The sequence below is a fragment of the Balearica regulorum genome, chromosome 4, assembly GCF_011004875.1.
Source record: "Balearica regulorum gibbericeps isolate bBalReg1 chromosome 4, bBalReg1.pri, whole genome shotgun sequence".
NCBI classification, from domain to species: domain Eukaryota; kingdom Metazoa; phylum Chordata; class Aves; order Gruiformes; family Gruidae; genus Balearica; species Balearica regulorum.
Window position 1 is genome coordinate 74087945 of NC_046187.1, and position 22575 is coordinate 74110519.

General features: G+C 41.5%; 1 protein-coding gene across 1 annotated transcript in view; it reads left to right on the top strand.

Annotated features, from left to right (window-relative positions):
• The first annotated feature begins 1495 nt into the window (after nucleotides 1-1495).
• FAM53A (family with sequence similarity 53 member A) overlaps nucleotides 1496-22575 on the top strand; it is a 72365-nt gene continuing 51285 nt past the window's right edge. Inside the window, exon 1 of the mRNA XM_075752689.1 lies at nucleotides 1496-1583. The gene's annotated coding sequence lies outside the window, so the exon portion shown is untranslated. The remainder of the gene's footprint in view (nucleotides 1584-22575) is intronic.

Consider the following 22575-nt stretch of genomic DNA (forward strand, 5'->3'; position numbering starts at 1 on the left):
TGGAAAATAAGCAAGCTGAAGTAAGGGTGTCTCAGGAACACAGTTTTGATTTGGACTCTGCGTTGCAACGTTAACTCAGCTATTGCAGCACTGACTTGTAATTCAGCAAAATCTTACACGATAATAAGGTGAAGTCAGGTGAAAAAATTCTGGGTCAAAGGAATGGTGAGGGAGTGAAATACAACTCCACGTGCAAACACTGAACAACAGGTTGCAGAAGGCTGAAATAACAGATGCTTGTTAAAGGGATGAGAAGCGCTTGCCAATAGTTACCATTAATAAAAAATACCTATACCTCTGTAATGTTAGGCCTGTAGGCAACAGTAAATCAGGGTTTGGTTTCTCATGATGTTACCGATTATGCACCCACATAAAGCAGTGTCTGCCCTGACAAGCGTACAATGTAATTGTTGTCCAAACACATCCCACTTCCTCACTTCGGTTGACTCATAACTGCTTTTGAAAAACTCCCATAGGAACATTTCTTGCAGAGTAAGAAGCAGATGTTACGTTTTTTTCCCGGCCTCCATTTTGAGAGACGAGAGAAGATGGCACTAGTTCGGGCCCATGCGGGACCCCCGCGGGAGATGAGGCTGAGGCACTTCCAGCAGGTCGGCCTGGCAGCTGCCAGCTGAGGGAAGCACAGAGCAGGCAAGCAGAGGGCAGTGTAACCACACGGTTACACAGCGCAGAGCAGCACGCCTGCGGAGGAACCTGGAAAGAACCAGCTACGGGGAAGGTAACTTAAAGAGCAGGAGCTGGTTAGGGCAAACCATGGGAATGGCCTCTGAGGGAAGCCCCGGGCGCCATTCCTGCTCCTCTGGGGCTGCCACAGGCCCCGGTGCCGGCACCTTTCTACGGAGGGGCGCTGCCAGGCTGGTGCAACCAACGGGGCCGGGCCAGGCCTTGGCAGAGGTCGCCCGCAGCCTGACAAGGCCCAAACCCAGCAGGGCAGCCTTGACCGGCGTGCTCGGGCCCCGCTCCGGCCGAGAGCAGCCCCCTCAAGCTACCCTCCCCAGCCGGCCGGGCCGTGTCCCTCAGCCCCGAGGAGAACCAGCACGGCCGCCCGTTCCCGCCCTCCTGAGGACACTGCCCCCCCCCCCCCGTGCCCCTATGCGCACGCGCAGCTCGCTCAGCCAGGCACCGCCGTGCTCCGCACGCGCATCCGCATCCTTCTTGCGGCTCCATCCGGGGACGCGATGACGTAATCGCCCCTCTAGGCGAGAATTGGAGCTCCCCCCCCCCCCCAGCGCTCCTCCGCACTCTCCCGGGATAGCCAATGAGCGGAGGGCGCCGCGCCGCCGCAATGCCTCCTGGGGGCCGTAGTCCGCCGCGTCCTCCCCTTCCCAGCCGACACCACAGCTGTGCTTCCCTGCCGGGAACGGACACGCCCCCCGCCCCTTGTGGGCCGGGCCAGCGCGCCCCGCCGCCCTATGGCAGAGCGGGTCAAAGTTCGGCGGGCGGGCGGTTCAGCCAATGGGAGCAGGCGGGTGCCGGAGGGGGCGGAGCCGGCTGTGTTTTGTTCAATTGCCATTGAGGAGCCTGGTCTATACGCGGAGGGGAGGCGGCCCGGGCGGGCGCAGGTACCGGTGGCCGGCGCTGCGGTGAGGGGGGGGGGGCGGGAGAGGCCGTGGGGGGCAGCGCCCGCCGGCGGAGTGCGAGCGCAGCCGGCAGGTAACAGCTGTTGAGGCGGCTCGGAGGCAGCGCCAGGCAGAGGAGAGGCGGCCAGGCCCGGGCCCCTTCGCAGAGCCCGGGTGGCTGTGGGCACCGGACAGCTCTCGGCGGGCGGGGGGGGACCCTGCGGGGTGGGGGTGTCACCCCGAAGCTGCCCTTCCCCGCGGCAGCAGCCTCCTGCAGCCCCAAAGCTGCCAGCTGCTTCTCTCTTTAGTTACATGTACAGATAAATAGGTATAGATGCTATATTTATTATTAGTATTATTGGTATTCGGCCTGGGGGCCGCGCTGCCTCACCACCGCTGGAGGTAAAGGTTAGCTCCCCTTCGCCCTGCCATGAGCTGGGCACCCTGTGGAGGCGAAGCGGCGGCTGCCCGCAGCCCCGGCAAACGAAAAAAAGAAACCCCCAAACCCCCAACCAGCCCTCCCCCAAACCCCAACTTGTTAGCGTTAGTACTCGCCCCTCGGGAGGGGAATTAGGGTGGCGGTGCTGCGTCCCCCGGGGCGCAGCGGGGCCGCTCCAGGCGAGGGCTCCGGCCTGCCTCGGCGGGGAGGGGACGGCGAGGTCCCCGGCCTCCGCGGGGCTCGGCTGGGTGCCGGCGTTCCTTTGTGCCGCTGCCCCGCAGGACACATGTCTGCGGGCACATACCGGGGGTTGAGGCGGCTCTCCCCTCCGTGGCTCAAGGATAGGGTTACGTCAGAGTAGGTGCGTGTTTTTCCACAGGAGCTTCCCTTCCACAATGATTCCTGGGTGAAAACGGTGATTATTTTCCTCCTCCCCCTCCCTCGGCAATAAGAAAGTTGATTTCTCATTTACGGCTCGTGAGTGTAAATGACCAGTTGGGTTAAAAAGTCCGAGATGGAGGAGTGAATGGGCTCTTTGTGTTATTCCGGCTTTTCTAAGGGCAGTAACATGGCTTTGTTCTGATTATTTGCCTTATTAAATGTCTTCTTGCCTGCACGAAGGCTAACTAGAAATATGTTCTTGAAATTTGGGATGCTATTTAAGGAGATCGCTTTAGGTCTCGTGAGACGGAGGCTCGCTGTTGTAGGCGAACCGCTGGCTTAGCGTTGCGTCAGTTATCTGAACTCTTCTGGTAAAGATCTGAAAGTTAAGGCGTTTTCTCTGTAGGTGAACGATGTATTCATCATAACTGTTCAGAAAACAGCCGTTATGGAAATGGGGCTTTGTAGTAGCACTGTAACTTTCAGGTTGCAGGGTTGAGAGTGGCTTGGCGAGTCGGACCAGATAAGACGCTGGCTTTAAATGTGCATGCCGAGTTCTAGGCCTGGGGATGAGCTGAGCCAGCTGGTCAAATCTATTTTCTGCTTCACTGTGCTTACATTAAAATTAGCTCCTGAGAACAGTTATTACAGCCTTTACTGTTACATTGCCTCCCATTCATATGCCTGACTGCTAGAAAATATTTTTGTCCAAGCTGTTTTTGGCAAGAACCAGTAAGTTTATGTATCTTGTGGCAAGCTGAAATGTTTCTGGATGTGTTTTAGTTGCAAATAGTCTGTTTGCTTTGAAACCTGGGCTACAGTGTTTGCTGAATAGCAAAAACTTTCCTAATGAAGCATGTGACTTGATCTGGTTTTATTGGAGATGCAGTGTACACGATCGAGCCCAAAGAGCTTGCATCTTTACAATTGTGCTTCTGAAAATGCCTGGAAGAATCTCGGAGGCAGGAGTTCAGTATGTGTAGGGAGTTAAAACATGTGTTCCAAGTAGTTCTACATAAGCTGGTAGAACCCCTAACTAGAAAATGGGTTTACTACTCATTTATCTTGGATTTCCAGGAAATACTATTCATGTTATGTCTGTTATTCTTAATAATCCCTTTTTTTGGTCAGTAACAGGATTCTACTGTCCATCATATGGAAGTACGTGCTGCCTACTAGACATAAACTTAAAATACGGTTCTGCAAGATCATCGCCCTAATGATATAACCTTTCAGGATGTTCCATGCTGTGGTAATCTGGCTGCCCTCTAGCAGCTTCTACCTGCCAGTGTGTAACCCATAGTTATTGTCTCTTTAACTTGAGAATTAAAGTTGATTAATTGTAGAGGGATATTTTAAATTTGGTGTAGTTGAGCTTCACTACTTCCTCTTGAAAGCTGTTTTTCTGCAGGGTGCTATGATTCAGAAGAATGAGAAGCCAAAAGAGGAAATATTATTTGTTATTTGCAACCATTGTGTTAAAACTTCGGAAGTTTAGTATATGGCATAAAACTGTATTCATGAAAATATGGTGGGCAGATAAACTGAAAGCTTAATGTTACTGAGATGACTGCAATTTATTGCATGGATTGCTTTATTTTATAAAAACGTGAAGGATTTATTCTTTCCTATAGGAATTCCTTGAGAGTCTGGTAGCCATTACTGTAGCTCCCTCTTTTCGTTCTTTCTCCTTTTCCCTTCCTTGTTCTTTCTCCCCCTTCCTCTGTTGCCTCCCCCCAATCTACATTCCTTTGTGTTAGCAGTGATGATGGCAGTTCTAGTCACCTCCTGTGGTTTGATAGATTATTCCCTTTAGAAACATGGTGTACTTAAAACTTTCCAAACATGATTCTTTCCTTGCTCCTACACTTTTTTTTAATGCAGGTTTTGAGTTTTGTTCTAAGAATTTGTCCTTTCTGGTTGTGCTTTGAGTTTTCTTTGATAGCAGTAAGAAGTCTTGTTAAACTTTTAGTGGGAAGTATTAGTATTTATATTATGATTTACAGTTCTTTGTGTATTTTGAAGGTCATAACATAAACAGAAACTTTTGTCTTCTGGCAACAGTGCATTTCCCTCTCTGCAAGCACACAAGTTTTTTGCTTTCTTATTAGAGAAAACTTTGCTTGCTTTAAACTTTCATTTTTATTTTTATAAAATAAGCTTGTTGGACTATTTTTAGATTACTACATTCTTGAGATCTGATATTCATGTAAGAATGATGTTGCAGGTAAATGTTCATAGGTCCTTATCTTTAGTCTCACACAATCTACATGTGAACTTAAATTTTGAAATTTATGTATGGTAGAACATGTAAGAGACTCCTGTCCATTGCAGATGTAGCTGTAACTTTTATTCTAGATATTGTAACTAACATAAGCTTACGGGGGGGGGGGTGCTGTGTGAAACTACACACAGAAACCTATGAAGGGCTTTATGAGCAGAAGGTAGCCCTGTTCATTAATTCTAGGGAAGAAATTCATAGCTAGGGAAACAGCTACTTGAACTCAGTGTACTGTAGTGGCTGATATTTTCTTGCTGGGTAAGTTGTTTTAACCTATTGACTCTCTATACCTGAGAGGTAGCCATTTATGTTGACAACTTGTTTTTTGGTATGTCATGAAATTTGTGTGGTTAACAAGATCCTAGCTGACAGTGAAGTATTGCAATCCAGTGATGAAAGAGAATCTGTATTAAAAAAATCTGGGCTTTGTTGGTTTCTCTTAACTGTAAACACTCTGCTAGGGGGATTGAGACAGTCATATTTTCAGAAAATGGGTCTTTTTAAGGATTTTCTTTCCCCCTCAAAAGGAGGCCTGTAAAAAAAAAAGGGGGGGGATATTTTTAACTCCTTTCTAAGGTGTCTTACAATTATTTTTTTTTGTGATGACCCAACTGGATATTGCAGTACCTTTGAGTATAGAAAAACCTGAAGTTGAGGTAGCTGTCAGCTCTTTAATATTGCCACTGCTACATTTTGTGTTTTGGCTTTCCTGTTCAGTTAGTTTGGGAAATAATGTCATCAACAAGCTGGCGAGAAACTCCTCAGCTAACTTCTACTGTTTTGTAGTGGGCAGAAATATCTCCTGAAGGCCATATTTCTGCTAATTTTTAGGTTGAGGGGAGGAAGTAGGCAGGGTTGTTACTAAATGCATTATCTGGGTTATGGCTGTCGGTTTACTGACAGAAGTATTTTTTTAACAAAGCAGTTGAATATCATGCTTTAGAAAATATGAAATGTTTCAATTAGGAAACTGAGTTATAAAACCAAAACTAATATAATTGCCTTTCCACTGTTTGAACTTGATTAGATTTTAGTGAAACACAGGGCATCACTTACGTTTTGCTTGTTGGGTGTTAACAGTAAGATCAAGGCTTCTGATTACCTAATGTTAGCATTGTTGCTCTGAATTTGGTATGGCAACATTGGTTTAAGTTCCTGTGAAAATTAAACTCTAGTCCAGTTAAGTACAGGGAAGAATATTTTCAATGATATATCAGATTGTAGGCCTAGAGCTTTGGACATACTCACAGTGCCAGTGATGACAATTGCTCTTCAATGTGTGTAAGTCTGTACAGATAGAGCTAGGAGTGTGAAACCAAACAATATTTTGCCTAGAGCTGTCATTAGAAGTGTCATTTGCAAAACTGACTCCATATACTGAGACCTACATGTCATTGTGGGAAAGGCATTTGAGATGGAAGAAAGCGGTTTCTGCATTTGCTGAGCTTTAAAATTGGAACCCAGCTGGTACAGGAAATACTTGAAGAAATAACTGCAGCACCACTGTCTATACCTTTGCTTTTGTGCTTTAGCCCGAGATCTGTGATGCTGGCAGACAGGATCTGAATTCCTTGTTTTCTGAAGAATACTCATTTCTCCTTAACACCCCCCTCACCCAGCCAGCCTTGGCAGCTGGCTTCTTGTTTATTTGTTAATGCACTGAAGTCTTCTGGGCTTATGAAAAATCACACTTATAATTTGGCAATTTCTATACTGAAGTTAAGGTGGGTTAGCTTTAAAAATGAATTAAAAACCTTTACTGTCCTAATAAGATGTATCTTCTACTGTCACCTCCCCTTGAGCCATGAATGGGAATAACAGGAACTTCTGTTGCTGTTATATTAACTTTAGGTCTCTAATTTGCATCTCAAATAACATTGTGAACAGCATTAATGCCTTTGAGGGGTTTGGTAGGTTTTTTAATTTGTAGGGTAAATGTGTTTTTTAACCTAATTGGGCAGTTAAAATTATTATTGCAGCATGTTTAATTTTTTGCTCTGTGCAGTTCATGTTGATGTCAATGGCACTAAATCATTCCTTCACTACTGTGCACATGTATTATATTTCATCTCCTTAATTGTGGCTTTAGATTTTGGCATAGTAAAGTGTTCCTCCATTTTGTACAGTTACTGATGGATACTGTGTCACATTTGTGTTCTTTATTCTACCCTCCAAAGCTTGCTTATAGGGAAAAAATCATGTTTAAAGGTACTAAAGCTTTAACTCCTCCTGCTTTGCCAATGACAAATCCACTTGTCTGCCTACTTTCAAGGTTTCTCTTGATTTGACATCATCTGGTTGTAGAGGGATGAAAGTTTATCATATTTAAGGAAGGATACAAGTGACAAAAAGCTGTACATCATTAGGATCTGACAAACCCCATTGCTTTGTCAACTTCCACTGTCCAAAGGCAACATGCAAAATATGAAAAGTTAGTTTGAAGCCTTGGATGTGATGTAGATTATGAATCAACACCGAGTTGTGGAAGTGTGCTTGATGCTGGATGGCTCTGGCTCCACTAGGTTCTGTCTCTTGCAGCTCAGCATTTCTTGGTCAACACGTAGATGGCCACTGAGGCTGCAGGTAGTTTTTCTATCATAGTAGGAACCAGCTTTGTTTTCATAACATAGGAGACTTCTGTTCTATGTACTCTTTGAGTGTATGATTTTTTTTTAAGTGATGGTCTCTGGGTACCTAGGGTCTCTTTGTATGGCTGTATAGTTTTTTGATGAACTGACAGAATTACAATCCTAGTTAAAAAAAAAAGGAACCTTTTTGCTCAATTATCCCAGTCTAATAGTAGTGGCAACTAATTATTCATTATGTCCTATTTGGAATGGAGTGTAGTGGTGTGTAAGCATGCCTCAAGACTGCTGCTGTGCTCCAGAGCGTAATTTGATGCAGTACTTAGTGAGGAGGAGAGAGGAGGAATGAAAACTACCTACTTGACTCGGCTAAAATATGGTATATATTTCTTCTGGTGGGAAAGGGGAGAAGAGTGGGCACCTAGGACCTCATCCTTTCATTTTTTTTTAAAAGGGATGAAGTGGAACAACAGAGTTGAAACTTGATGAATTTGAGTTGTGTGAGTAACTTGGAGACTAAACTGAAGTGCTGTTGCCTGCTGTAAGGGGCCACCAAAGGTTAAGATACAACAGCAGAGTTGCTGGTTAGAAGATACTGCTCGCACTGGAACGTGTGTGCAGCTCAGCCTGCTTTCTTCTCGGGATGTGTGGTAGTCCACTTGAGTTTGGCTATGTGTGTGCTTGCTTACCTCATCTTCTTCCATTAGCACTCCATCCTGACCAGACCTGTCTGGTTCAATATTTGGGTAAGAAATTGCTGAATTCCTCGAGGGTAAGATGGACTGTTGCTGCTCTCTTATTTTCAGGTCTCACAAATCAGAAGGATGGCATTTAAACAAAGCAGACAAGTACCTGGATAAGTACTGAAACTATTACAAAAAAGACTATTTTGTCTGTGTGCTTCATAGATGTCCTGTTTGTGCTTGAACTCTCTAAGAGTTAATTCTTCCCCAGTTTAGTGACTTAGATTTTGCAGTTTAAACGTGAACATGTAACTTACCTCAGGCACAGACTTCCTCTGAGTGGCTGCAACTAATGCTCTCTGCTTCAAGTCACCACATGTAAAATCCTGGGTATATTAGATTTTATTTTGGAGCATTTGGTTTGCATGCAGCATTTTCCATACACAGGAAGTCCTAACCAAGCCTCAGGCTATAGTTGTAGTAAAAGGTGCATGCTTATGTTTGCGTGATGGTGCTTTGTGACACCACATCGATGAAAGCTGTTACATCGCTGTTCTAGGTTGTTAGAAGACTAAGCATGCATGTCTTTCCGAAGTAACTGGCTTCTGGTTTCTGCTGGTCAGAGGAGAAAGATACAACAGGATACTGCAATATTGCTGAAACTTGTATACTGCCATGGGAGATTGAGTTAATTTATTTCTGCATGAAGAAAGTATGAGGCAGGTGTGACTTCTCTTTTTTTGTATAGTAAAATAACCTGAACATGCAAATCTTGAAGTTTTAATTTGAAAAGTCAGAGGAGTAACTTCTCATTCAAGCTAAATATATGCTGTAGGAGGATAAGACATGACAGTGGCTTGAAATTGAGGTAGGTTTTTTAAAAAAAAAAAAAGGCTGAAAAAGATGTAGGCTGGTTGTGTGAGTCCCCTGCCAGTATTGCACATCTAGTGTGATTGATATAAGGAGCTTGAGCAGCTCTACTTTCTCCTCAGTCCAGCTCTTTACTGTCCTCAGCATTAAAATTTGTTCTGAATATGGAACTAGACATCTTCCTGACTGCAGGTCAAGCTTATTGCCTAATTCCCTGGGCATGAGGGACAGCTATTCTTTCCCCTGTAGTAAGTAAACTTTTAAAAATATTTGAACTGTTCTTCATCATGTTGCTGTTTCCTTGTGTCTTGCCCTCCACCCTGCAGCCTTGTGATACTTTTGGCCTTAATAAAACTAGTGTATTCATCTCTTCAAGAGGTCATGTTTTTTCAGCTCTAATCATTCTTGTTCTTCTCTCTAGTTAGTTCACATTGGTCTTTGAGTGTGGTGCTTAAAGCCCAGCTTTGTAGTTCAGCTGAGGCTTTCCTGCACTGAGTGGAGTGAAAAGACTTTCATGTGCCCTGGAGCTGATATTCCTGTTTATGCATCCCTATACATTTGACTTTCCTACAACAGCTTAACACTTGTTTCAAGGTCAGCTTGTTGATCCAGCCTAGCCCACAGCTTTCTTCTGAAGAACTTGCCTTCCTGTTTGCTCTGTTAATCCTGCCTGAACATACCTTTCAGAACTAAATTGTATCTTACTTCTGTCAGAACAGTTTTCCAATTTGTCAGCGTTAAGCAGAATTTTATTGCTGTCTTGCAGTTCTTCCTGTCTTTTTCCTACTTGTAACAAGCCTACTCTGCCAGCAACAGATGATGGGAAACGAATTGGTGAACTGAGCTGGATTCCTGTTCAGTGTGTTCAGTGTACACCACAGATAACTCTCTGGCTATTGTTATCCGCTAAGTATTGCATTCGTTGTACAGCCTGTGCTTGCTTGCCAACAGCAGAAGCCTTTAAACCTAGGTGTATGACCTCAGTAGGTTCTTTCTTGTCCCTAAACCCTCTTACGCTGATGTCAGAGTGAACCTGGTGGATGCTACTCACCTTCTTGTTGCCTTTTAGTGCTCACAGAAGGTTCCCCCTCCCCTGGGTTCTACTGGGATGTGGAGAATTGGAGACTGGTCACATGAATTTTGACCTTTTTCTGAAGACCGACATGGAATGAAGGCAGGCCTACCTTCAGAAACTGATGGCCAAAACTTTTTTTTAAAAAAAAGGCATGACTTGTTCCTGGCCATACTTAAATATATCACACAACAGCCTATATCTGGTACCTTGCAAATAGTTCCAGGTGTTGCAGAGTGACTCTGAAGTCATCTATAGTTAGGGTTGTTTTAAGGTTTCCATTCTTGAGATGAAATTTCCTCTTGCATTGCAAGCTAGGTGTCAAAGAATAAGCCCCACTACTTGGAGCTAACTTTTCTTTAGGGTACTTTTCTTGGATTTGTATTTGGACGTATTGGTTGACATCTCTATGGGTGTAACTTTCTTTCAAGTCTTAGTTCTTATGATATCTCCCCTGCTGAACTTGATTCACATAATGAATCTTGCGCTTTATAGAAAAGAGTTTCTCTGAGCCCTGTCTCTGGGATTGTTTGACAGTTCTGTAAATACTTTTCATTGTTGCTTCTTCAGTATCTCTCCCTGTAAACTTGCAAACTACTTTGCAACTCTACCTTTCAGTGATTTCCTTAGTCTTGCTCTAATCATTGCCCTGTTTATAGTCCCTGCGTATGTAGCAGTTTATTCTCATCACCCAAATATATTTCAGTGTAGTCAAAAGTTTTGATGTGATTGGTTATAAGCTGGAATAATTTGTCTTCTAACTACTTCTTCCACTGTGTGCTCTAAGGAGACAGACATCTATCCTTTTAAACCATGCTGCAGTCTAAGTTGAGCAGAGGTTTAGAAAGTCTGATAATCCTTGTCTAACAATGTTGAATGTTTGTTAGCTGACTTTACTTTGGTGATCATTTTTAACCCACAACACGTTGCCAAAAAAGGCAGCATCTCCTGGCATTGAGAAGTTAAAGGTAGCGTGGATGATGAAATATGTATTGAATGTACCTTAGGTACAAGATGAAGTATAGTTGCTTATTTTTAATGTTATGAAAAAATAAGAGATTTTTACCTTATATTTGTGTAATAACATATCTTAGAATAAAATCACTACATTTCTTCTTCAAATGTTAAGATATAAGTAGCTTCATCCTGTCATACTAAAAGCTTCAGGTTTTTGCTATGGTATATTAGGACTAAGAAGTATCCCCCCATACTCTCCTTGAAGAGATGATGGCCAGCATGGATCAGGGGTGTGCGCGAAGTGGGGATCAGCACTGCGCTGCTTGTGTGCAGCATTTGTGCACTCGTACACCAAGGTGTATCCCAGTTCCTGTCCTCAGGTTAGATATTTAGGGTGGGATTGACTTGCTTAGCTTCTAACACCTTCAGCTGAATTAAGTGTTCCAAGCTCCTTAATAGTCAACAGAAACAGGGATTTTGTTGTTACAGTGCTCTTTTTCAGGCTTACTTAGATGCATCCCTGTCAGGGACACTGCTAGGCAAGCTTGGCTGTGGAAACTGCAGCTGAGGGTGGTACGGCGGAACCGTGTTGAGAAAGGCTCTTTCAAGGTGGCTTGATATTTGGTTGTGGGAGGTTTTTCTGCATTAAGTGTGATGCTCAAATTTGAGTAGTATAATCAGTTGCAAAATACCATGTATCTTTGAGACTAAGCTTTAGAGTCCTGTTAAATATACAGTCTTAAACTTTGGAATTGGTTGGGGGGGACCTTCCCCTCACCCTTTTCTCAGTTGAGCACAAAATATGAGCGGATCAAGTAAAACCAAACCTGTTTCTAAATTCTAAACTAGTTATTGGACTAATTGTTAAACTGAGCCAAACTGAAATGAAGTAAATGCCTCTTGCACCTGCAGAAAAGCCTATGGCTCTCAAAAGCTTGTTTATCACTTCAGTACTTCTTGGGTCCAGGTGCTCAGCCAGTGACTTCCCCCCAGCGCAGTGGTTTGACGTTTCAGATCTTCAGCAGAAAAGATGCTGCTGCTTTATGCCAACTGTAGTATGCTTAACCTTTGCGTGAGCGAAGATGCCAGAAACCCAGATGTAATTTCAGAGTGTTATTTTAAAGCACACTTTTTATCAGTATTGAAAGATCATTTCAGAGATTGAGGTATTTCAGATGAAGAGTTGAAAGGACACGCTTCCATCTGTCTTACTGTTGACTTTATCAGATATCAATCTTTACTGTTTTGTCCTTCAACTTGGTTACCAGAAGCTGATCTTGTCAGAATGCAGTCGTCTGTAAACATAATTGCCCAAGTGGGAGGACACAGGTTTCCCTTCTAAGCACGCATGGTCCTGTCTTCTCTTGCACTGTTGTTTTCTGCAGATGTTATATGCTTGACTTGCTAGTCAGGTGACTTACCTGCCACCATTGAAAGCTGCTGAATTTCTGTCCTGATCAGTGAAGATTAAAACTAAAGGCTCTTCTCCTTTCTCAACTTTCACTTTTTACTTGGCATTTTTTGAGTCAAATAAAATGGAGTTATTCTGCCTTAAACTAACTGAAGTGTGGTGTGTAATACTTGTGTACTGATCAGCACTTTGTGTCCACCTGCTTCCCATACAGGAGTGTGGTTTTGCATTAAGGCTTCATAACCTGTATTGTATGAGTAAACTTCGTGATTTGGAGTCCCAGTGACTTCTATGAATTCACTTTGGCAAATGAATCTTTCCACAGAACTGGCTTGTAGAATTAATGACTCGTTAAACACCTGATAGTGTTTAGGTAGTACACAGTGAAAATACTGAGCTTTTACATCAAGCAGAAGGTCATCTTTCAGTATTTAAATGGAGGAAAAAAAATGACAGTGATGTAGTTAAAATAGTTCACTGGGTTTTTTTCCTGACTTAATAGTTATCTTCTCTTACATGGTGCAACTTTTGTCTCATGAGATTTCTTCTAGTTCATATAAAAGTTGCAAATGTTTTTTTTAAATGCCTACTGCAATTGTGTACTCCTTGGTTTGTGTCTTCACCTCAAGCACAGTCTTTCGAATGGCTTAGTGAACTAGGAAGATTTAAGCTGTGTAGCTCAACTAAACTAATTTTTGTTGAAGTACCTTAAAGCTGGCAAGAGAGATGTCCCTTGTAACACTTGAAGCAATATCCGAATTGAATGCTGAAAGCACACACAATATTGACGTATGTACTGCTTTTGTCTTTGTATTTCATGCCATTACTTTAATGGACTTTAATTTGTGATCTGCTCATACTTGGAGCATTCGTGGACTGTTACTAGGGTTCATGTGTAGTAGAGCAGGATATATGTAGGGCAGATCTTTTTGGAGACTTCACCATTCGAAAACTCACGGGACATGCAAAACAGAAGTTGGAAGCCCACAAATAATGAAGTTGCTATGAACTGTAGTTTAGCAAAGTAAGGAGCAACAGCAAAAAACTCTTCAAACAAGCATTCAGTTTTGGTATTTGTAGTATAATATCTGAGACCTCTTTATGTTAAAGAAAATTTTTGCAACTTTAAAGCTGTGTGTTCAGGCTTTTTTCTGAATTCTAATGGATCATGTAACTAGATGGGTGTTGTAAAACTTGAGGTCTTCCAGTGTGTTGCCTCTTGAGGTGGTGTCTCCTGCCAGATGAATTCAAGTTTCTGGAGTAACAAATTACAGATGGTCAGCCATGATTGAGAACAAGTTTGGGCCGTGAGAGGGAACTTAGTTGTCTGTTACACACTGCATCTCGTATCTGTTCAATGCATTTCCATGCTCTTTCAGGATAGATAATAAAGCAGAAAGCTTTAACTACTGTGTGCAAGCCTGTATAGAACTCTACTCTTGCGTAACACTTCCTGTAATTTGCTTTCTTTTGAGACTTTAGGTTTTTATATGAAAATATGTAAACTGTACATTTGTCATAAACTGCTAAAATAAGGATCTGCATGTACATGTGCTCATTCAATACAGTTACACAATGGTCTTCTGGAGAGTTATAATTTTGAGACAAAGACTGAAACTTCTTAACCCACTAAATTCAGGGTGCTACTTTGTCACGACAGGGAAATATTACTCGTAGTATGAAGAATTAGGACAGTAAGGCTTAAGGAGGAAGTGTATTTCACGTTACGGTAAGCATTGAGATGTATGGATATTTACAGAATACTGCTAAGCACTTGAGTTCTAAATTTAGCAGTATCTGCAGTTCACCAGCTGTACTATTTACTGAAAAATATTTAGACTACCATAGGTTTCTTGGTTTTAATTTCCATAGTTTTATGCAAGCTAATATTAGGGAGATTTCCCTGTGTGCAGATCATATAGCTCATTAGATCCCTGAAATGCCATGAAGTTGCATCTTAACGCAAGCGGTTTTCACCTGGCCTGAGGCCTCCAGCAAGAACATTTCACACTCAGGATCATAAAAACAAACCTACTAGTGGGGCTTTTTTATTTTAAACAAGCCAACCAAATGTCTGAAACTCTTCAGAATGAACCTGAAGGCAAATAGGAGGAGGTTTTATTAGCTGTGTGTGTTTTGGGAGCAGGATGTATGGGAGAGATTTATATAATCCCTCTGCTCTAAGCCCATAGGGTTTGGTAATAGAACAGTACTTCAGTACTGATACTATTCCAGTCTATCATGAGGGAGCAGCATGTGCATGGAGTAATCGTTGTCACTGCTATACAAGTTAAGGGTCAGTGCTACGTGTTTTTTCAGGCCTGAGTATTTTTAAAGCATGTATATGTGCCTGTTTGCTCATTTTTAAGGGCAAACACTAAGAGAAAGTAGGTGATACTACTGCTTATCTTTATCCCCCCCTGGTTTTTCTTCTCTAATTGATGGAGTGAAACAAATACTTTAGTAGTAGGGCCAGTTAATCTTCATCTATGTGTGATTCCTCTCCCTGCCCCCTTCAAATCTTAGAGTAAATTAAAATCTTGTGGGTCTTGTATAGTCTGGATCACTTGCTTTAATGGGAGTGTGTGAGCTTAGGTCGGTGGTATGTATATTTTGTCAAACACTAATATTCTCTATATGAATTATTATTTACAGTGAATCTGAATTTTGTATCTTACTGGAGGCTTTGTATACTAAATAAATACTTCCCTTGGTTTTAAATAGAATATTTGTAAAAACAGTGTGCGGAGGTGGAAATAATTCATGTAGGATCTGAGCTCCAAGCTTTCAGTAATATCATAGACTGAAAGTTACAGTAATGCTCTTCAGCGGTGATTGCCCACTAGGTTTTGTTCTGAACTACTTAAGCAGGCAATAATTCTTGGTTTGAGCTAGCATATTCTTGAAATAATGACTGTTAGCACATTTAGTTCATAATTATGGCAAAAGCAAAGGGCTTGGAGTTCGTGCATAAAAACTTCAGTAGACCAGACTTCCCGTTCCTGAACACTGTACAAACGTAGTCTTGTGCTTTCTGCAGTAACACCGAGAAGAAAGAGGAGAAAGAGTCCAAATCGCACATTGCAGGAGATGACTGGCCACATACCAATGCTGATGGCTAATTCAAATGGAACTCCAAACATAGTAAATGTAAATATCCTTCAGCAAAAATTAATGAAATCCTTGCCTGTTGTTTAAATAGTGATAGATTATTTTAGGAAAGAGAACGTAAGTAACAAAAGCATCTTGGAAAAGCGTTCTTGGTACAGGATCAGACACAAGGCACAGCTCATCTGTTGTCCTTTAAAAGATGCAGGATGACTTGTCTGTGATGTGAATGTTAGTCTTCCTCAGGTCTGAAAGACAGGTTTAAATCTGGGAGACTGATGAGACTTCTTAGTGATACTGGCAATAATAAATGCTTTAACCTCTGGCTGGGTTGAGTTCTTAGCTCTAGTTTTCTGTGGTGATACATTCCCTGCTTTAATTAGGTATGACTTGGAAAAAGTCTCTTGAGCTTACTTCTTCACTGCTTCTGTTGCTTTGAGAAATATGCTTTATAAACTGTGACAAAGGCTTAACATCCCCTATCTCCGCCCTTCCTTTGCCTTTCTGGAAGGAGACTCTTCCTGGTTTAAAAACAAACCCAAACCATCTGATAGTAACTTGAAATAAAGGGTAGTATATTTGTTACAGACCACAGTTCATCTTGTAACAGAGCAAAATCTTCTGTTTCTAAGTCAACTTTTATAAAACAATTTTAGGTCTGTATTTTTAATGTGTTTCACGGCCAAGCTGGATGAATTCTGGATCTGAAGAATGAGAAATCTGTACACCAAAGTATTACCTTGAACCTCTTTCCAGCACATCATCTGGCCGTGAATTTTGCAAACTAGAAACCACCGTCTTAAGCCAGGATATTCTCTTTCGTTTACTTCTGATACATCTGCTTGCAGGTTTTCTCCATCTCACATGGGAGGCTTTGAACAAGGTCTGTTTTCTCAATGAGAAAGCTGAGTACTACTTGTTCCTTTTGAGTTCAAGGGATTTTCCAAAATGTGTCGCATTTTGTGAAGGCAGACAGCTGTATGTGATGGTTAAGGCTTTGCTTCCTCCTCATAGGAGCTCTCACATCTGAAGTGTGGGAGATGGAGTAGAAAATGAGTGTGTAGGATGCGGCTTTATTTTAGTAATGGTTTGTATTTTGCTGCAGCTGTCTGACCAGTTGGTGTTAGAATGATGATGCTTTAGGGTCGAAACAGGAAAATTCTGGGCTCCATAGTGATTTTCTGCATTTGAGGCAAGTGGACCTAATACTTATTCTTGTCTATCTCTGAAGTCAATGACAACCCAAGTTGTACTTTTTCAGCCTTAAAATGGTGAAATATAGTCCTGTCTTGCACATTAAGTGAGGTATGTTCTTCAGCAGACAGTTTTGAGCACTTGATATTGCTTGTGCTTCCTGAGTATCAGATTCCTGTGGAATATCTGAGAAGTTTGACTCCAGTGGCCATCAGTTAATATAGAAGATGCCTTCTAGTGTATTTTTCTTGTCCTTTTTAGCAGTTTTGTGGTGGGGTTGTGGCAACCTTAATCCAGGCTTGAACACCTCATAACATTCAGGCTTCCTTCTAATAAAAACTGGCTTATAAAAACAGTGCATGGAGAAAGCTTGAGAGATTCTGTAGCTCAGGAAATGTCTCTTTAGTCTTTAAAAGAATCTCGGAATTGGAAATGTTGGAACTAACTTTGGCTTAATTTTGAGTTCTAGCATGTACGGAGGGTGCCGTTGAGCTCTACCTTATTTTGTGCAACATCTGAACTCTTCAGGGAGAGGAACTGCTGTTCAAACAGGATTTGCTAGATGGTTGTGAAACAATTTCTACAGAACACAAGCTAGGGTTATAAACTCTACTTTGTCCCTTTTGGTCAGAAACACTGCACTTAATTGTGCATTGAGAGAATCCCTAAAGTATAACATCCTGGAAACTGAGGTGCCCCCCTCTAGTACCTGTCCCCCAAAATGGATAATCCTGTAGCTGCAGGAAATTTAATAATTAAAGCTCTGAGTTATGTTTTTTAGACTTGATGTGGAATTTTGGAAGGCTGCAGAATAACCACTCTGCAGATTAGTGCTAAAAAGGATAGAGTCCAAATAGGTTCTCGATAGCAGGCATTTAAAGAGAATTTTATGGGTTAACAGTTATTAATAGACTTATGTTACAAGGAATGCTTAGCCTCTCTGTGAACTTCTTAGCACTACGGTAAATAACGTGTAGTTTTAGGAGTAGAATGTTCTCCTTCCATTTGGAAGCTGGAATTTTGCACTGCAAGAAGCTAGACACTTTCTGCTATCTGAAAGAAGCTACCTAGTATTTAATAGCTTCTAAAAAGCTGGTCTTCCAACTTAGTTATGCTTGAAGCAAGACTAGGACAGGACAGACAATGCTCTGTTAAAACTTGATTGGTTTTGCATGGTTTCAATTTTGAAATGCTTCTTGGATGCAGAAAGTGCCAAGAGGCAAAAAAATCACATCATCTTTCATCTAGAGTCTAGTAGCAAAATCATCTAGATCTGGAGTTAGTACTGCTGGGGTGATTAGCTGCTTTGGCTTGTTGAAGCAGAGATAATATTTTAAAGGACCTACTTATCCGAATTGGAATTTTGACTAGCTAATCCTTTTCTTCTGCTGAGAGCTGGCTAAGTATGTCTTTATGGGATTGTTGCTAATAAGGGTTTCATGTAGCTCTCTGAGCAAAGAGTAGGAAATAATGTGAAGGAACAGAAAAGAGGGAGCAACCTTCTGTGTTCTCACCGGGTAATTTTAGTACCATAGGCAGAAAAAATGGAGTTGTGGTCATCAAGAAACACCTCCATTTGTGTTATGGGGAAATCATCTAAAATCTTGTGATCTTTTCTTCTTTATCCAAGATGGAACTTCCAGAGACAGAGGAGAAGTTGTTAGAAGTGTTTCAAACAAATGTAAATTTTCCCAGTGAGATGAGCTGTTGCTGGAACATTTTGTCCTGCAGGATGCAGAGGAGGAGGAGTGGGTTGGAAATGAGTCTGGCTGCCTTACTCTTAGAGCCAAGAAGAGATTTTTTTGAATTGGCTTTATGTTCTTCATCAGGACTCTTCATGACTTTGAAAGTAGGTTGTCAAATTGGATGAGCCTCTGACATCCTTTAATTGACTGGGGGGGTTGGGTAATACATGTTTTTAGTAGTCTTCCCAAAAAAAGACCACAGTGACGTCACTGCGAAGATACAGAATTCGTGACATGAGCACTTCTTTTCTTTCCATCCTTAATTTTGGCAGAGATTTTACAAGTCATTACTACTTGTGGCTAAACTTTAAAGAAATAAAACCTCTTTTCTTTTAGTAGTACTATAGAGATAGAATAATAAATCTTTACTTTTTTCAGACTTCAGAATGTGTCATAGAACAGAACTTCAAATCAGAGATAATGGTGATACTGATTCCATCACAGCTCATTCTCCAACTGTGAGGAATGTTAGCTTTGGCTTGTACATGGAGTTTGGTTTTTATATTCCATTTATTTTCTTCCTTTTCATTAGTCTACCTTTCAGCAATAAAAATAGCTTCTCTTCCCCCCCCACCTCTCACCTCTATGCCTCAGCTTAAGGAGATACTAGTAAGATTAAGTCTCTCCCAGGACAGACTGACTAACATCTCGTTATGCGTGTTTATCTTGGATGGCTCAGCTTTCTCACTCTTCTACCTAATCAGGCTCTGTAAAGGATGGTGTGCTAAGAGAAAGATGGCCGTAATCTTGTAGGACTTCATCCAGCTTGGAGCTCCAAGAGCTATTATTATTACCTCAGAGCTTGTAGGGTCTTACTGTTTCAGCTTGCATGGCTGGCTCAGCTGCTACCTGTAGACACTTGGTGACAGCAGAGGTGTGGGTCTTTGGGGTATGCTTACAGGTTGTATAGGAAGCAGGGCATATACCTGCAATGGTAGGCAGAACTTGATTGTGTTAAGATTTATGCTGTGAGGCAGCTGAAGAAATGCAAGTTCAGCAGTATCTATGTTGCCCTAACGAGGATGGTCAAATGGTTCCTATTACTGAAAATTCAATTAGTTTGAAGTGCCAAGCAGTTTGAGAGGGATTCAGCCTGATAAGCATAAAGGGCATAATAAGGAGAGACTGAAGAAGAAAGTTAGCTGCCTTTAACCAGCTCTGGAAAGAGAATGTGGTGGGAAAAGTATGTAAAATAAACAGCTTACTATCTCTGTGGGTACAGTAAATGCATACCACAGCAGAGGATCTTGAAACAAACAAAAAAACCCCCAAAATGTGAAAATACCATGAGGAGTTTTCTGTGGGGTAGGGAACTTCCTTCTAGGAGGTATTAAGGACCAAAAGCTTGTAAGGCTTGAAAATATATATTGATGAAGCTTTAAAATGACAACAGCATAGCAAAGCTAGAGTGACTCTTGAGAATCTCCTGTCTCCTAACAGCCAATATTAATTAGCAAAAATTGAGAAGCAGTTCCTGGTAGAGTATAAATAGCTCAGCTAGAGTAAACCAGGACTTTGGTCACTTTGAGGCTGCAGGGGTGAATTCAGATTATTTTGAGTTGGTCATTTTGACTATTCAAAGGATTATGAACTGGAAAAGGAAAATAGGAGCAAAACATGTTCAGACCTTGCTTTGGAAGGGACATCTAATTCCTAATTATAGGAAAATCTGCCTGGCTTAGTGTAGGAAATGCTAATGTCAACTGGCTGCCTTGTGTCTCTCTCTTCTTTTTCTTTTTTTTTTTTAAATTGAGTTAGGCACCTTAATAAGCAGCATCAGCATCCTACAGTGTGCCTGCACAAGCATTTGTGTCCAGTTCATGGCAAACCAGACTGGGGAGCTGATCCAGCTGGAAAAGAACCTTTCTCAGAAACAAAAGGAAGTGTTTTGGTTTTACCCAACTATAAAAATTCCTTGATCTAGTTCTCTCTGTAGTAGCAAAAACACTTGTGTTGGCATACTGCCATGGGCAACAAATAGCCAGAGATGAAAATGTGTTGGCAGTTGTGATGGCAGCTGAGGTATATCAAACTGCAACCTAGAGTGGCTTTCATTGGTAGGAGTGTGATGATGGTAAATTTTTTTTTTCCACTTGAACATTCATTATGTCATTATTAGCAAGAAGGAGTGCCCAGCAGGAAGAGATTTATAGTGTGAAGCAGTTAGTGCTATGCCCGCAGTGTATGCCCAGCCTGGTGGCTTGCTTTGGACCAGCATTAGTCCGGGGCAGCATGCTGAACACCTAATGGCGGCTGCAGTGTGTTTCTGGCTCTGTTGGAGTGGATTACTGCTGGGTGAGACTGGTCCTCTCTAAAGGAGGGTGAGGAAGGAATTCACTTTCAGTGCTTCTGATCTGAAGTAAAACTCCTAGGGTTTGTGCTTGATATTGAGAAATGGAATTTACTGGTGGGGGGAACAGTAGAAACTGGGAGCTGACATGTGAAGGCTTTTCTGGCTAACACCACTTTCACCCATGTCCCATTTAGCCCTTAAATACATACTAAAAAAAAAAAATCTTTCTCAATGGAGTGATCTGATTTTAAAAAGTATTGCTGGTAAGTGTGAGTTCCTAAAATGAGAAACTTTTTTTGAATTTCCACTTTGCTTGTGTTTCAGAACTGATTGGGTTGCACTCTGTCAGAGAGGGCCTAAATGGTTGCAACTCAAGGATTACTTTTAGTGGCTGGTGGGATTAAAGAATGTGGATAACCGTACAATTCAGCTTGATTCTGAAAGTGCCATGCTTCTGTGATTTCATTTGCCTCCCCTTTATCCTTTCATGCAACTGAATGCATCAGTTCATTAACTAAAGACTAATATCCTTCTGTCTATTTTCTCATTCTAACTTGTATTATGCTGACTTAAAATTTCAGTGAAACATCTGAAAATTAGAACTACTAAGATCAAAATCTTATTCCTCCCCTGTCTTTGATAGTTTTATTGGATTTGCTTTTTACCTTGGGGAAAAAAAAACCCACACAAATTCTTATATGGCCCTTCCAAACAGAAAAGTGATTAAACACCTGCTGAACTTTTCAGCTGGTTCTTAATAGTAGCCTCTTAGTTGTAGAAATCTTAATCCTTAAAATGAATCTGAAAGTCTTTGTGCCAGTTACTAAGCTCCTCAGCTTCAGTGTATTTTCAGTCTGTATCTGGACAATTTCTGACCCCCAGTCAGCCTTTCTTTTGACTCTTATTCTGGATTTCCAGATTTGGTTTAAACTTCACCAGGTTTAAAAGGGACATTACAATGTTTGATCATGCTGCTCTAAATACTATTGTTCACACACTTGCCCTTAAACTTACATAGCATTTCATGAACCACGCTTTGCTTTGGCAAATGCTTACATACACAACTTTTACCAGTGAGTGTGAACTTCAGTGTTTTTGATATTTGACTTGGTGTAATTTCAGAACAAGATGTGGTAAATATTTACAAGTTGTTGGGTCCTTTCCTGAAAGACTGGACACATTCAGTGAAAACAGACCAGTGGAATCTTCAGATACCTGGGTAGCATTATTTATGGTTGAGGAGCAGTGGTAAGCATTATACCTTATAGCAAATAAAAATAGATAGAATGAGGCCAAAAGTTGGGCAGAAATTAGGATCGTGGGACAGCCCTCAGGCTAAAGGAGGCTGTAATGTAGCAGGCTTCTGTGAAGGTGAAATAGTGTATGGTTAGCATATGAAAATCATGTTTGAGGATGTACTCAAAGGCAACAGATTTAAAAGATAATCTAACATTACCATTAATACTACTATATCTTAGTTTTAAATGGGTTTAACTTGGGTCATGGACTCAAGTGACTTTTTTTTGCTACTACTGGTTATTTAAACAGCTGATAAATAGCAATGTGGAAAAGAGGTGATATTTTATGGAAACATTCATTTAAAATTATTATTTCCTGCTATTCTGCTGGGTTTTTTTTTACTGTAGACTTTAAAACCTAGCAAATGGAAGTAAACTTTTGATCCTAGCAGCATCAGTGTTCCTTCTCCAAGGTTCATGTTGCTTTGCTTAAATTTGTAAATGCCTGTGTGTGGATCTCTTCCTTTTTTTTTTTTTAATTCCATAAGCAGTCACTGAATATGCTCAACCAACTTGAATTGTAAACAAGAATGGTTGATTCGTGTCACTAATGGATCATCAGCATGAGTTGAGGAAAGATGTTTTTGTTAACACAGGTAAAGTTATGGGAAGAGGAGTTTGAAGGTACTGTAAAGAAATTGCAATTAATACTAGTGTAGACTTGGTTTTGAAAATTGG